Consider the following 15,633-nt stretch of genomic DNA (forward strand, 5'->3'; position numbering starts at 1 on the left):
GCTTTCATGGGGTTGACCTTCTAGTAGGAAATATAATTCAGGGTTTGACTGTGGAGGTCAGAAAATAAAAGTCATCTGTAATTAAGAGAAGAGATCTGGGTGAGCTGTTGTAGAAGCTTCAAGGAGGCCTTCTCCCCCACAGGCCTCCTAATCAGCTTATCCCAAACTGAATTTATCATCTTTTCTCTTACATAAGAGGCCCTCTCTGTGTGAATCCAGTCACCATCAAAATCCACCCAGCAAGAAACCTGGTGGTATACCAGATGGTCCTAATTCACTTCTCCTTCATTTCACTCACCATAGCCAATCTATCAGCATGTCATGTAGGTTTTGTCTCCTAATTACCTATGAAATCTGTTCCCTCCTCCATATTCCCACTGCCACAACCTAGCTGAGCCTTCATCATTGCTTATCTTCAGTAGCAATGTAAGTAGTGGACATTGTCATGCACAGTCCAGATTCTCCTTCTGTGAAGGTCCTGCAGCCCCAGCTCGGGGAAATGCTGGTGGTGCCCAGCCCACAGGAGGTGCTTCAGCTGCAGAGAGCTGTCTTATCCAAGGCTCACCTATCAGAGCCCAACCCAGGACAACTCTGAAGAGCTATTCTAGCTCCAGAGCTCCCCACGCGGTCAGCTGAGGCTGTTGTTGGGCCTGCATCGCAGAAGGACATTTTCCTCTGCCCATTCCCACTTCCGCCCCCTCCCTTCCACAGGTGTTGATCCCAAGGGTCCTCCTCAATAAACTCCCTGCATGTGGGAACCCAACCCGTGATGCTCAGATAATTGCAGTGGCTCCTGACTACCTTCTCTGCTTCCACTTAATCCTTCACCAATCTCATCTCCAAATATCTACAAAAGTGATATTTCTTCTTTTTTAACATCTTTATTGGAGTATAATTGCTTCACAATGGTGTGTTAGTTTCTGCTGTATAACAAATTAAATCAGCTATACATATACATATATCCCCATATCTCCTCCTTCTTGTGTCTCCCTCCCACCCTCCCTATTCCACCCCTCTAGGTGGTCACAAAGCACCGAGCTGATCTCCCTGTGCTATGTGGCTGCTTCCCACTAGCTATCTATTTTACATTTGGTAGTATATATAAGTCCATGCCACTCTCTCACTTCATCCCAGCTTACCCTTCCCCCTCCCCGTGTCCTGAAGTCCATTCTCTACGTCTGTGTCTTTATTCCTGTCCTGCCCCTAGGTTCTTCAGAACCATTTTTTGTTTTTTAGATGTGTTAGCATACGGTACTTGTTTTTCACTTTCTGACTTACTTCACTCTGTATGACAGACTCTAGGTCCATCCACCTCACTACAAATAACTCAATTTCATTTCTTTTTATGGCTGAGTAATATTCCGTTGTATATATGTGCCACATCTTCTTTATCCATTCATCTGTCGATGGGCACTTAGGTTGCTTCCATGTCCTGGTTATTATAAATAGTGCTGCAAGGAACATTGTGGTACTTGACTCTTTTTGAATTATGGTTTTCTCAGGGTATATGCCCAATAGTGGGATTGCTGGGTCATATGGTAGTTCTATTTGTAGTTTTTTAAGGAACCTCCATACTGTTTTCCATAGTGGCTGTATCAGTTTACATTCTCACCAACAGTGCAAGAGGGTTCCCTTTTCTCCAAACCCTTTCCAGCATTTATTGTTTGTAGATTTTTTGATGATGGCCATTCTGACTGGTGTGAGGCAATACCTCATTGTAGTTTTGATTTGCATTTCTCTAATGATTAGTGATGTTGAGCATTCTTACATGTGTTTGTTGGCAATCTGTATATCTTCTTTGGAGAAATGTCTGTTTAGGTCTTCTGCCCATTTTTGGACTGGGTTGTTTGTTTTTTTGATATTGAGCTGCATGAGCTGCTTGTAAATTTTGGAGATTAATTCTTTGTCAGTTGCTTCATTGGCAAATATTTTCTCCCATTCTGAGGGTTGTCTTTTCATCTTGTTTATGGTTTCCTTTGCTGTGCAAAAGCTTTTAAGTTTCATTAGGTCCCATTTTTTGGTTTATTTTTGTTTTTATTTCTGTTTCTTAGAATGGCATTTTTCACAGAACTAGAACAAAAAATTTCACAATATGTATGGAAACAAAAAAGACCCCAAAGAGCCAAAGCAATCTTGAGAAAGAAAAACAGAGCTGGAGGAATCAGGCTCCCTGACTTCAGACTATACTGCAAAGCTACAGTAATCAAGACAGTATGGTACTGGCACAAAAACAGAAATATAGATCAATGGAACAGGATAGAAAGCCCAGAGATAAACCCACGCACATATGGTCACCTTATTTTTGATAAAGAAGGCAAGAATATACAATGGAGAAAAGACAGCCTCTTCAATAAGCAGTGCTGGGAAAACTGGACAGCTACATGGAAGAGAATGAAATTAGAACACTCCCTAACACCATACACAAAAATAAACTCAAAATGGATTAAAGACCTAAATGTAAGGCCAGACACTATAAAACTCTTAGAGGAAAACATAAGCAGAACACTCTATGACATAAATCACAGCAAGGTCCTTTTTGACCCACCTCCTAGAGAAGTGACATTTCTGCCTTTTTAAATTTAACTTTAATTTTATCAAAGCACTACAAAGTTTACAAAATCAAATGTTACTCAGGCTTATAATGAAGAATGATATTCCCTTTCCCCACCCAGAACCATCACCTTCTGGCATTTACCTTTTTAAAAAATTTATTTATTTATTTATTTATTTTTGGCTGCATTGGGTCTTCATTGCTGGGCGTGGGCTTTCTCTAGATGTGGCGAGCGGGTGCTACTCTTTGTTGCGGTGTGTGGGCTTCTCATTGCGGTGGCTTCTCTTGTTGCAGAGCATGGGCTCTAGGCACACAGGCTTCAGTAGTTGTGGCACATGGGCTCAGTAGTTGTGGCTCGCAGGCTCTACAGTGCAGGCTCAGTAGCTGTGGTGCACGGGCTTAGTTGCTCCGTGGCATGTGGGATCTTCCTGGACCAGAGCTCTAACCCGTGTCCCCTTCATTGGCAGGCGGATTCTTAACCACTGTGCCACCAGGGAAGTCCCTACTTTTATATTCTAAATAACCTGATTATGCTTCTATTTGTTGATAATTTTGACTTTTAGATATTTACTGACTTCGTACTATGGAAGATGAGGGTTTCGGTCTTTTATGCATGCGTGCATGCGCATACACACACACACACACTTCACACACACACTTTTCCTGTCTTCATTCTCCCAAGATTGTCATATCACAATTTTCATTGCTTTTGTTGTTTTTACACTATAATATTGTTCACAACTGATCCATGTAGTATACTATGATTACATTTCTTTTCCTGTACAGGTTTTTTGTTTTTCCTCAAATAAATAATTGCCATGTCTTCTGTTTGCTTAGTTTTTTACATACCCCTCACTAATTTCTCTCCAAACTCTTTACCAGAATATCTCTTCTGGATATGTTTAAAGATATCTGATAATCAATCCATTTAATATTTTTCTTCTAGGAGATTTCCCTCTTGAAATTCCCCCTCCTCTTTTTCTAATATGGACTGAAACTCTCTAATCCTGCTCAATTATCCCTCATCTTTATGGAATACATTTTCTAACAGCTTCCTGATAAAGGGTACACATGAGATAATTTTCTAAGACTTGCATTTCTAAAAATTTATTCTATCTTATATTAGTCAGGGTTCTCCAGAGAAACAGAACCAATAGGATATATATATACATACACATACATATTATATATATATAAAATGAAAGATTGACTTACATGATTATGGAGGCTGAGAAATCCCATGATCTGCTATCTGCAAGCTGGGGGCCCAGGGAAGCTGGTGGTGTAATTCCAGTCCAAACCTGAAAGCCCAAGAACCAGAAATGCTGGTGTCTGAGGGCAGGAATAGATGGATGTTCCAGCTCAAGAAAGAGAGCAAATTCACCCTTCCTTTACCTTGCCCAATGGATGGGATGATGCCCACCTGCACTGGTGAGGGCGATCTTCTTTACTCAGTTTACGGATTCAAATCCTAATCTCTTCTGGAAACACCCTCACATACACACCCAGAAGCAATGCTTTACCAACTATCTAGGCACCCTTAGCTCAGTCAAGTTAACACATAAAATTAACCATCACATGTCCTCATACTAGAGGTAGTTTGGCTAGGTATAGAATTCTTGTTTCAAAAACAATTTCCCTCAGAACTCTGTGAAGTCACGGCCCCACGGTCTTCTAACTTCTTATATGGTCGATAAGAAGACCCCACCATGTTGACTCCTGCTCTTTTATATTCTCTCCTCTCTCCCTTCCTCTCCTCTTACTCCCTGTCTCTCTCAGCTTTTAGGCTGTTTTTCTATGGTATTTTGAAAATTCATGATGTGCCTCAGTGTGTCTTAGTCAGCTCAGGTTGCCATAACAAAATACCACAGACTGGGTGGTGTAAACAATAGAAATATATTTTCCGACAGTTCTGAAGGCTGGAAGGCCCAGATCATGGTTCTTGGTGAAACCTCACTTCCTGGCTTGCACATGGCTGCCTTCTCATTGTGTCTCCTAACATGGCCTTTCTTCTGGGTGCCTGAGGAAGCCAGGGATGGGAATGGAGGGAGGGTGGGGAGAATGTGAACTCTGTGATGGGAGGGAGTAGAAATAAATGCAAGTGTCTGACCCGTAAGTATACCTCTCATTCCTTGAAAGTGACATTTCTAAACTGCAACATTTGCCATATGATCCAGCAATCCCACTCCTGGGCATATAGCCAGAGAAAAGTCTAATTCAAAAAGATACATGCACTGCAATGTTCATTGCAGCACTATATACAATAGTCAAGACATAGAAGTAACCTAAATGTCCATCGACAAATGAATAGATAAAGAAGATGTGGTATATATATACCATGGAATACTACTCAGTCATAAAAAGGAATAAAATACTGCCATTTGCATCAACATGGATGGACCTAGAGATTATCATACTAACTGAAGTAAGTCAGGAAGAGAAAGACAAATACAATATGATATCACTTATATTTGGAATCTAAAATATGACACAAATGAACTTATTTACAAAGCAGAAACAGACTCACAGACATAGAATACAAATTTACAGTTACTCCTAACCCCAAATTAGGAGTCTGGGATTAGCAGATACAAACTACTATATATAAAATAGATAAACAACAAGGTCCTACTGTATAGCACAGGGAACTATATTCAATATCCTGTAATAGACCGTAATGCAAAAGAATATGAAAAAGAGTATATGTATATTATAAATATATATGTGTATATATATATATGTGTGTGTGTATATATATATATATATATATAAAACTGAATCACTTTGCTGTACACCAGAAACTAACACAACATTGTAAATCAACTATACTTCAATAAAAAATAAAACAAAATAAACTGCAATCTTTATTATGACTCTTCCCTAAAACCCTTCAATTTCTCTCCATGACATGCAGTAAGGAATTTGAAACTTTTCAGTCAATGCACTCATAGTGGCAGAAGAGAATTAACATGTGAACTCCCAAGTTTCTGGGATGTAGTCCAAAGAAGTCAATCACTTACATGCAATTACTTTGAAATCTCATTTTATTTTTTAAATATATGCAAAATTTGCCCCTGTTCCATAATAGACCTGTTTGTTTTAATATAAGAATATTTTTTTGAAGTATTGGCATTTAAATGGCTTTACTTTACTTTCCCCAATCTTCAAGCAAAACTGATGCTTTGGGAAGACATCACATTTACCTCATGGCTTTGTGTATCCATGAGACACAGATGTCAATTTCAGAGGGCCAGCCCTTATTCTTACTGTGTCCCCAGCACCCAGCACAGTAGCACAGTATCTGGCTCTTAGAATATACTTGACAAGTGTTTGATGAATGAACTGAACTGAATGATCTTGAAGGAAGAGTATCATTTGGATGGGGAGAAGGGCATATGGCATATGAAGAAGACCATTTAGCTCAGCAAAATTCTAGAGGGAGGAATGAACACAGTCTAGTGAGTATGCTCTGGGTGGTACCCCAGGCTGGGAGCTCTTCCAAATGTTCTTATATCTGATATTGCGCCCTGAGATCTCAGGGTAGCTGTGTCCTGGATGAGCCGTGTCAATGAGGTATCTTTACTCTGACATATAACTCCACCGAACCTCTCCCTGTCCCATGCTCTCAGCTGCTCCTCACTCACCCCTCCTCATAGCTCCTGGCAAGATTAAATCTATGCTACATGGCCGAGCCAATGCCAGAAGCTATATGCTGAGGAGCAGGGCTGGTCTTCCACTGAGGGGCATGGACAGACCCTTCAACTTTTAAGCACGGCAGGGATAGTCCCCTCACTTAAGCAATCTCCTGTGAAGTCAGAAATTCTTCCCCTGCGTCACTGTCCTCTCACCACGCAAAGGGCCCTGGGAGGGGTGCCACGGGGGTCTGTAACATCCTAGAATGACTAGATGTACAAGCAGCTACCTATTTTCTAGGCGCAACAAGAGACATTAGAGGTCACTGAGGGGGAAGAATTCATGCTAGAGTTAATAGAGACGTTTTCAACTCTGCAATACAGCCAAGAGCCAGGTCTGGGGGTACCAAAAAAAAAGGGTGCTAAACAGCTTCTAGGAAGAGAAAGCAGCTATTTCCTCTCCTTTTGGTTCTCCTTTCGGAGTCTTTTATTTTGGTCCCATAACTTTATTTTTTTATTTTATTTTTAATAGTGTTTTGGTATTATTTTAAGTGTCATATATGCACATGGTAAAAAATCAAATAAAATGAAAAATAAAAACAATGGAAAGTAAGATTCCTGTGTTTGGTTCTCCCAAATTCCTTCTTTTTCGCCAGAGGCAGCGAGTAATACCAGTTTCTTGGGAATCCTTCCAGAGATAGTTTTTGCATGGACAAGAATATATGTATATATTTTCCCATAAAAGACAAAAGGAAATGTTAGCACACAAATCATCCTCTTCTTATCCTCTGTTTCCTTTCCTTTTCTTTTTTAACTTAATTACCTTGGAGACTGTTCCATATCACCACACAGATATGCCTCATTATTGTTAAGTTGCATGATTTCATACCACATCGATGTGCAATATTTTAATGAGAACTTTTGATAGACATTTGTTTCCAGTATTTTGCTACTGTAAAAAAAATGATTCAATAAGTGTACCTGTTCGTATATCTTTAAGCATATGTGTAAGTTTATCTATAGGATAATTTCCAAGATGTGAATTGCTGGGTGAAATGGGAAGAAAATGGTTTTGATTGATACCACCCAACTGTCTTTCAAAGAGGTTTTTCTGTTGGCCCCATAACTTTAAGCCCATGCAAATAGCTCCAGTTCACCCTCTCGCCTTTTTCTCCTTTCCATCTCTTTTTCTTTTCACCCCTTCCTTTCATTAAAGCCCTAAATGGCAAAGGAGTATGAGAGAGATTGGATTAATCAGCTGGGGAAAAACATTCCAAGTCTCCTGGGTAGAATTTCTGGAATTAAAGTTCTTGGTGGACAAGGAAATCATATCTTTAATGGAAATCTGTAGAAGTAATAATAACAGAGAACATATGAATTCATTTAATCCGTACGACTTGATAAGGTAGGTACTATATGACTCCCATTTCACAGATCAGGAACTTAAAGCCCAGAGGTCACATAGCTAGTAAATGTAGGAGCCTTGTGTGAGCCTAGACTGTCTGGTTCCAGAGTTAGGTGTGTAGGGGAGAAAAAAATCTCTCTCTCTCCTCTACCCATCTCAGGATCATAATTGGGTCTCTATAACAAGACAGATGAACAAGAGAAAAGCATATAAATTTATTTAATATAAATGCTACATGACATGGGAAACTTCATAAGGAAATAAAGACCCAAAGAAGTGGCTGAGCCTCAGTGTTTTCACGCTAGGTTTGATGAAGAGAAGAAAGTCATGGGAAGATGTGATAGGAGAAAGGGTATGAGCTGAGAGTAGGAAACTGGGGGAAACTTAGCAAGGACTGTTCATTCGGATTCTTCTTGGCATCCCTCTGTCTCTGGAGATAAGGCCGCTCCTTGTCCTCCAGATATAGGGAGGGCACCTCTTACACGACGGTCTACGACCTGCTTCAGGGGAGGTCATAAAGTCCTTCCTGCACCTGTTGTTTCTCAAATTCCTGCAGCTTGAAATGTTCACTGTGCCAAGGTGCCGAAATGGGGATGGAGTATCCCAAGCCCCATCAGGCTCTTACCCACTATACTAGCTCCTAAAGTAGCGACGTAGCATCTATCTCCTCAGCTCCCAGACTCTGGCTTTTCACGCGCCAAGAAAATTTCAAAATAATTTGGGGGAGGGTAGACCAACACAAGATTGCCAACTTCATATTTTGCCAAATAAGCACATTAAAAATAAATCCTACGATCACTATCATTTCATTTTTAAATGACTCATTAACACCATAAAATGGGAAGAACATAATCACAGGATAAAAGCAAAAATCTAAACCAAATAAAATTAGACTTATAAAAAATGCTACATCACCTTGCTGTCTCCATTTTTGCGGAAGACCAGGGGAAACTACCAGGGACCGCAGTGACCCTTCTACAGCACTTGGAGCCCGGGATCAGCTCACCGGAACTCCACTGCCTCAGGACCCTGAGCTGAGTGTCCAGGCCCACTTGGTTGGGGCCTTGAGGGGGGACACAGACCCTCAGCTTCAAGCCTGGGAACATTACAGGAAGGAAATCCTGTCCCTGGTCCAGTTCAAGGCTCCCTCCATCCTACCCAGACTTGCCACGCTCCCTTCAAGCCCAAACGCCCCTGGGCCAAGAGAAGCCAGTGTGTTGGGGAGGTGGGCGAGGAGATGGTGAGAGAGGAACCAAATCAAGGCAGCCAGTGTTCTGAGTGGACTGCAGGGGCAGCTAATCGTCCCAGACAGAGGAGGACAAACACGATTCGCTCAAGGTGGTTGAGAAACAGCGGGCCTTGATGTTCTCATCCTGTGCGTATTATTCCCTCCTCGGTTCGAGACTGTCATCAACAAGTATTCACTCTGTAACCGAGTCATTAAAGGTGAGGTTCTGGTCCTGATGATTTCACCCAGTAAGTATTTTCACATTTTCCCAGAGGCTTCCCTGGCTCAAGCTCATCATTTCTTTGGTCACGCATGGCAACAGCCTTTCCCAGTATCCCCACCCGTCTTCCTCCAGACCAGGCTTTCCGAAATGCAAAACTGACCACAGCGTTACCTGTCTTCATCCCTCCCTTCAATATCTTCTCATTTGCCACCAACAGAATCAAGTCAGAGCTTCCAAGAATGGCACACACAGCAATTCCATCCCCACAGAGCAACAGTGCCCCAACACACAGACACACACACATAGCAACACTGTCCCAACACAGAGACACACACACACAGCAACAGGGCCCCAACACACAGACACACTCACACAGACACACAAACTCATCCATGCCATCCTATGCCACTTTCTAACTCATACTCAGTACTTCAGGCATACAGACTTCCCTCTAGATTGTCAGACAAGTCAGTCGGGCCTCTGTTCAGGATGTTCTAGCTGGATTGCCTAGCTGGACTGCCCCCAAATTCCTATTCACCCTTTAAGACCTCACTGATGTCTCAGCTTCTCAAGGGACCACTCTGGGATCCTCCCTGGCCACCACCTCGTGCCTAGGCTGGGCCCCGTGGATGTGTGTGCATGGCTCCATCATGGGGGTCACTCTGCTTCTCAGAAATCACGTTTGCCCTTTGGGGATGGAGGTCATATCATACCTACCTTTGCACCCTTGATGCCAACACAGTGCATGGTGCGGAACAGGAAGTTAAAATAGGCTTTTTGAACCACATATTTGTGTACATAGAACCAGATGGTCCCTGTGCCAGAAGCTGGTAAATTAGCTGGAGAGATGCCCCACCCCAGGCGTGAAGCATCATAAGACAAGATAGAGTGCTGGATTCGAGACAACCAAGAGCTAGAACACATGGTGCAGTGTGTTCCCAGCAACTGGAAAGAGAGGAAAACAACATGTGTTGACATTGCTAAGAAAGCATGCATGGAGGACCGAGGAAGAAGGGATGCCTAGACAGTTCCTCGGGACTGGCTCTTTCTGACCCGCCGTGAGCTGCACCTCGCCCCAGGATGGCCCCAAATCCTCCAGCAGCTCAGGAAGCCGCAACACCAAACCACAGCAACAGCACCCGTAGCCTCTTAACACCCGTAGCACTTACATCTGACAGCACAAGAATTTTCTGAGCGCCAGTTTATTGAACTTGAAATAGGTAAATGAAGAGTCGTTGAATGCCTGTTTCTGGCAACTTTTAAAGAGAAGAACGGCATGTACTTATCTGCAGGCCGCGAGGATGAAATGCAACTCTGCCAGGAGGCTGGGGGAGGGAGAAGGGGGCTCCAAGGTTCTGTTTGGAGCAGCTTTTTCACCAGATCTCAGGGTGCAGAGCTCTGATGAGCAAAGGTCGGGGATGGGGGTGGGGAGGAGGAGTGGCCACCATCTCTGCGATAAGGATGGGAAATGAGGGCGGCAAACCCCTCTAGCTCAGAGCCTTAGATCTAAGGCCCAGGTTGGCTCAGCTTTGCACAAGAACTCCAAACAAACTGGGCTTCAGAGCTGGAAAGCCGGGGAGCTCTTCTGAAAGGCTCCCCTGGAGCTGTAAGCCGAGAGCCTTCTGTGAGGGCAGGGGCCTGGGAACTGGGGGACCAGGAGAAACAGGGCTGGGGCAGAGAAGAGAAGGGGCCACTTGAAGTCAGGGAGGGGAGCTGAGGTGCTGGCAGCCTGGACTCCTGGCTCCATGGGTTGGGAGAGGTCCCCCTAGAGTCTGGTGTTGTAGACGCGGAGCCTCTGGGGAATGACTTTTTCAGGAACCTGTGAGCTTTAGTGACCCTACCGAACAATCATACCACAGAACTTTGCAGTCATTGGCCCCACATCCTTGCTTCCATGCCACGGTCGCTGTGCAAATGTCCGAGAGCCCTGGTGCACCTGGGCTGCAACGCAAGGCTATCGCGGCGCAGGGGGCAGCAGCTCACCTGCCAAATCCTACTCTGCCTGATGCCCTCCTGGACTACTTCAAGCCTGGAAGGGTCAGATTCTCCACGGCTGCCACCACGTCCATCCCCCACTGCACCCCAGTGAGGTGGCCTTCTCTGAGCAGAGAGCAGACTTCTCAGCCTAGCCGCATCTTGTGACTCAGTCTCTTCCTAAAATGCAACTGGCCTTGGACGTCGAATCATTCAGGTCTCCCTCAGGGGCACCCAAGCCAGCCCTCACCTCTGGTATTTGAAGAAGGTTACAAAAACCATAACCAGCTGAACCCAAAGGATGGAGCTGGTGGTGAGGTGGGAAGCATTCCGCTCCATTCAGCAGCCCCAACGTGGACTTCCACCCTCCCAGGAAGCAATCGCCCCAAGCCTTCTTGCTATTGTCTGATGCACAAACAGCCCTTTGTGGAAATGCCCAGAATGACGGGGATGAGTAAGAGAGAATACAGAGATAGATGGTTCGACAAGCCCCTGCCCTAAGAGCCTTTTGATTATTCCCCTGACTCTTAGTTCCCCTGTTCTTTCTCTCCTCTCTCCTCTCTCTCTCTCCTCTTTCTCCGTCTCTCTCCCTCCCTCTTTTCTCCCCTGCTCTCAGGCCAAGGCCACACTCTGTATGCACAATCCTCCCTCAGCCCGCAGGTGTGTAAAAAGGATGAATTACCTCCTTGATCTCGACGTGATGGCCCCTGTCCAAGCACCCCTCACCTGCTGAGTACATAATTGAAGTGTGGGCTCTGAGGCTGCAGCTGTCACAGAGGAATTGACAAAGAGACGTGAACAGGGCCTCACACAACCCAAGCCCTCCTCGGCCGCCTGAGCACACGAGAATGCAATTTTCCACACCGTGCACAAGGGGAAGGCCACACAGAGTTCTGAGACCCTGGAAGTGCCCTTTAACTGGGAGGGGAAAATTAGCAGAGATGCCCCCAGACTTGCTTTCAGCTGCCTCTCACCCTCCACTCCTGCTTCTGCCTAAGAAGAGTCTGGAAAGCCGACAAACAGAGGCCAGGCTTATCTTCCGAGTCTGTGAGAAACCCTTGGCAGAATTAGCACTGGCCTGGCCTGTACCTCAGTTTCCCTACCCCTGCTATGCTGTGGTTACTCTGGTCGCAAATACCTAAGCAAGCAAATACACAGAAATAGAAAAGGACTCCCCAAAACCGTGAGTGCCAGGCCTTCCCTCACTTCCCCTGCCTCTGTCTTCCCCTCTCCTGTAGGCTGAGTACAGGGGCTCCCCCCCCTACCCCCCACCCAGATCCCAAGCCAATCCCTGGAAGTTTACAGTGCCTCTGTCTTGTTTCTTTCACTATAGTTTCTATGTTGGTCCCTACTCCTCAATCCCAAACTGGATACGAAGCAGGGGTTCCCCTGGCCTCCTTGGGTCCTGGAGTCTGCCCGGAGCCCCCATGGCCAGCTGGGCTCCGCTGTCATCCATGGCAGTGCTGCCTGAGTGACGGGGCCCAAACCTGGTAGAGACTGCATCTTGGTTCCCCCATCTCTGGCCCTCGATCGGGGGGAGCTCTCATGCCAGGCACAGCCCTGGCCCCCTTCCTGCCTGCCCCGTGGTGTCACAAGCAGATCACAATCATCATAGCAAGTCTAGGCCTGGGACAGCTGGAGATTAACTAAAACAATCTGGGTAAAAATCATACAAAAGAAGAATGATGTGAGGGAAGCATTTTGAGCTAAGAGGGAGCAAGCGATGCTCCGGTGCCTGTAACTGGAATGTCTCAGCCCAGGCGGACAAATGCTCACTGACTTTCAGTGCACAGATAGCAGTCTGAGCCCCGCCTGCTTAACAAGCAGGTCATCTCGTCTTTCCCAAGTTGCCAAGGCGTCCTAAGGTCCTCAGGAATCGCATCTCTGCGTCCTGCCCTTCCAGGTTCTGCTGAGAACCCCTCCCGCGTGTTCTATGGGGTCGGCCTCCCCGGCAGCAACCTTGCTGCATCCCGGTCCGCATCAAAGTTCACCTCCAGGGATGGTGAGTTCAAAACTGAGGGCAGCACGTGGCCCTGTCCTGGGGACGCCGGACGTTACCCTGAGGTTGGTAAAACCAGAATAGCGCCTCTATGCTGAGACCCCACCTCCAATCCTGGGCGCCCAGAGCAGGCTCCCCCTTCTGAACCGGCGGTGCCCGGTCTTCTGCTCCTGAGGCCCGTTGTGTCCATTTTCTATAGAAGGGTAGCCTGTGCCTCAGTTTCCATTTCCAACCCGAGGTGAAGCTCAAACCTCATGCCCCTGAGGCTTCTCCTCTCTGTTCCATTTTCCTGAAAACAACCCTCAACTCCCCTACCTCCTCACCATCGTGACTACACAGACTCTAACACCATTTACTTGTATAAGAAAACACAAGAACTCAGGTAAAGTAAAATAAAATGTTGCCCTTCAGCCTCCCCTCTCAGCAGCTGCTGCCCCTCGAATCCTACACCCCCATCACCAACAGTAGAATGTTCCTAAAAATGAACATTTATTGGGACCTCCCTGGCGGTCCAGTGGTTAAGACTCCGCCTTCCAATGCAGGGGGTGCGGGTTCGATCCCTGGTCAGGGAGCTAAGATCCCACATACCTCGGGGCCAAAAAACCAAAAACATAAAACAGAAGCACTATTGTAACAAATTCAATAAAGGCTTTAAAAAACGATCCACATCAAAACAAAAAATCTTTAAAAAGAAAAAAAAAAAGAACATTTATCTTTTCAGGCTTTACATCTGCATTAAGTCAACACTGCCTCCAACCCCCCCACCCCCTGCCCAGCTTCCCCAGCACGGGTGGGTGCCGCTCCACATAACCAAAGGGGCCACTCATGGGGTCTTGTGGAACCAAAGACTAATCTTCCCAAACATAATATTAAAGTTTTCATCTTCAGCTAAAAAAAAAATGAAAGAACTGCATGCAATTTTCCAATGACAAATTCCCTGGCTCCCACACATCCAACTGCAATAGTCTGAGGGCCAAGGGACCCAGTTTCGTGGGACATTTGTGAATTTCCAGGCTGATGACCAGAGTCAGGAGGTGGAAAGGGCGTTGCAGAGGAGTCCTGAGCTCCCACCCCGCCCAGCCTCTAACTAGCTTTGGGTAAGGATTTTGCTCAGTTTCCTCATCTGTGATTTGAGAGGATTTGGCTCGATTTCTAAGGATTGCCAAGCTCTGATGTTCTAATGCTCATTGTCATTCGCGATTAGTAATGACGACCCACAGGAGCTGGTCTTGACACCAGTGTCTGAAGTGTGTATGGGAGACCTCTGGTCTTCTTTCCCAAAGCAGAAACATGCCCAGTTCTTAGAGAGGATCACAGAAAGTTTTCAGTGAGGCCACAAACATTCACGGGGCATTTACTGAGTGTCAGACTATGTGCCAGATGCTGGGCGTACAATGGTGATCAAAGAAAAAAAATCTATCTGAATGTCACCGTGGAACTAACAAGCAAAGAAGATCTTTTGATTGGCAGGAGAGACTTGCACTAAATAAATACATATCACCACGTGTTATGGACTGAATTGTGTTCCCCAAGATTCATATGTTGAATTCTTAACCCCAGGTGTTTGGAGATAGGGCCTTGGAAGAGGTAAGTATGGTTAAATGAAGTCATAAGTGTGGGGCCCTAATCTGTAACTTTGTAAGAAGAGGAAGAGAGAGTTTTTCCTCCCTGCTCGGGGAACAGAGGAAAGGCCACGTGAAGACACAGTAAGAAGGACCAGAAACTAAATTTCCTGGCACCTTGATCATAGACTTCTAGCCTCCAGAACTGTGAAAAAATAAGTCTCTTGTTGTTTAAGCCACCCAGTCTGTGGCATTTTGTTATGGCAGCCCGAGCAAACTAATACACCATATTTCCTCAAATTCAGGATGCCACTGACTTTGTGACACTCCAATATTTTATGTACCACTAGGAAAAAAAAAAAACAAACACTGCCAATTAAATATAACCCTTTAGTATCACTTGGAACATTTAGACTTATTGGAAGACTTTTAGAACCATTCAGATAGATTTTTGTTGTTGTTGCTCTTATGCAGACAAAAAGGGAAATATAATCAAGATAAGTTGTTACAGTGTTCCTAAAACTTCTTATTCAGAGTCCAACTCTTCTGAATCACTTTTCAACTCAGAGTTGAAAATAGCCCCATGGATGGATGATGGATGAGACAGCATTTCTTAAAAAGTATGCTCCACTATTGTCTGCAGGGCTCTTTCAAAGCATTGACACCCATTATGCAAAATGGATGTTGGATGTTTTCGTGCTTGCCCTGTGACAGACAATACTTCCACACTAATGTCAGTAACAAAATGTAATATAGCTTCATCTACCTGTGAGAGTCTTTCTTACTTAGGTCCTTGTATTAGTTTGCTAGGGCTGCCATAACAAAATACCACAGACTGGGTGACTTAAACAATAGAAATTTGTTTTCTCACAGTTCTGGAGGCTGGAAGTCCAAGGTCAAGCTTCTAGCAGGGTTGATTTCTCCTGAGGTCTCTCTCTCTCCTTGGCTTGCCAATGACCATCTTCTTCCTGTGTCTTCACATGGCCATTTCTCTGTGCACGTGTGTCCGTGGTATATCCTCCTCTTCTCATGAGGTTGCCATTCATCTTGGATTAGGGC

General features: G+C 44.9%; 1 protein-coding gene across 4 annotated transcripts in view; it reads right to left on the minus strand.

Annotated features, from left to right (window-relative positions):
* The window catches only part of PLXNA4 (plexin A4), a 596,073-nt gene that overhangs the window by 476,533 nt on the left and 103,907 nt on the right, over nucleotides 1-15,633 (minus strand). The window contains exon 1 of one of the 4 annotated variants that reach the window (XM_082472855.1): nucleotides 3,767-10,691. The exons of the other annotated variants lie outside the window; for them this stretch is intronic. The gene's annotated coding sequence lies outside the window, so the exon portion shown is untranslated. Of the gene's footprint in view, nucleotides 1-3,766; nucleotides 10,692-15,633 lie in introns of those variants that run through there. 4 annotated transcript variants of the gene reach the window in all.

The sequence above is a fragment of the Balaenoptera physalus genome, assembly GCF_965194825.1.
Source record: "Balaenoptera physalus genome assembly, chromosome: 8".
In the NCBI taxonomy this organism is placed as follows: domain Eukaryota; kingdom Metazoa; phylum Chordata; class Mammalia; order Artiodactyla; family Balaenopteridae; genus Balaenoptera; species Balaenoptera physalus.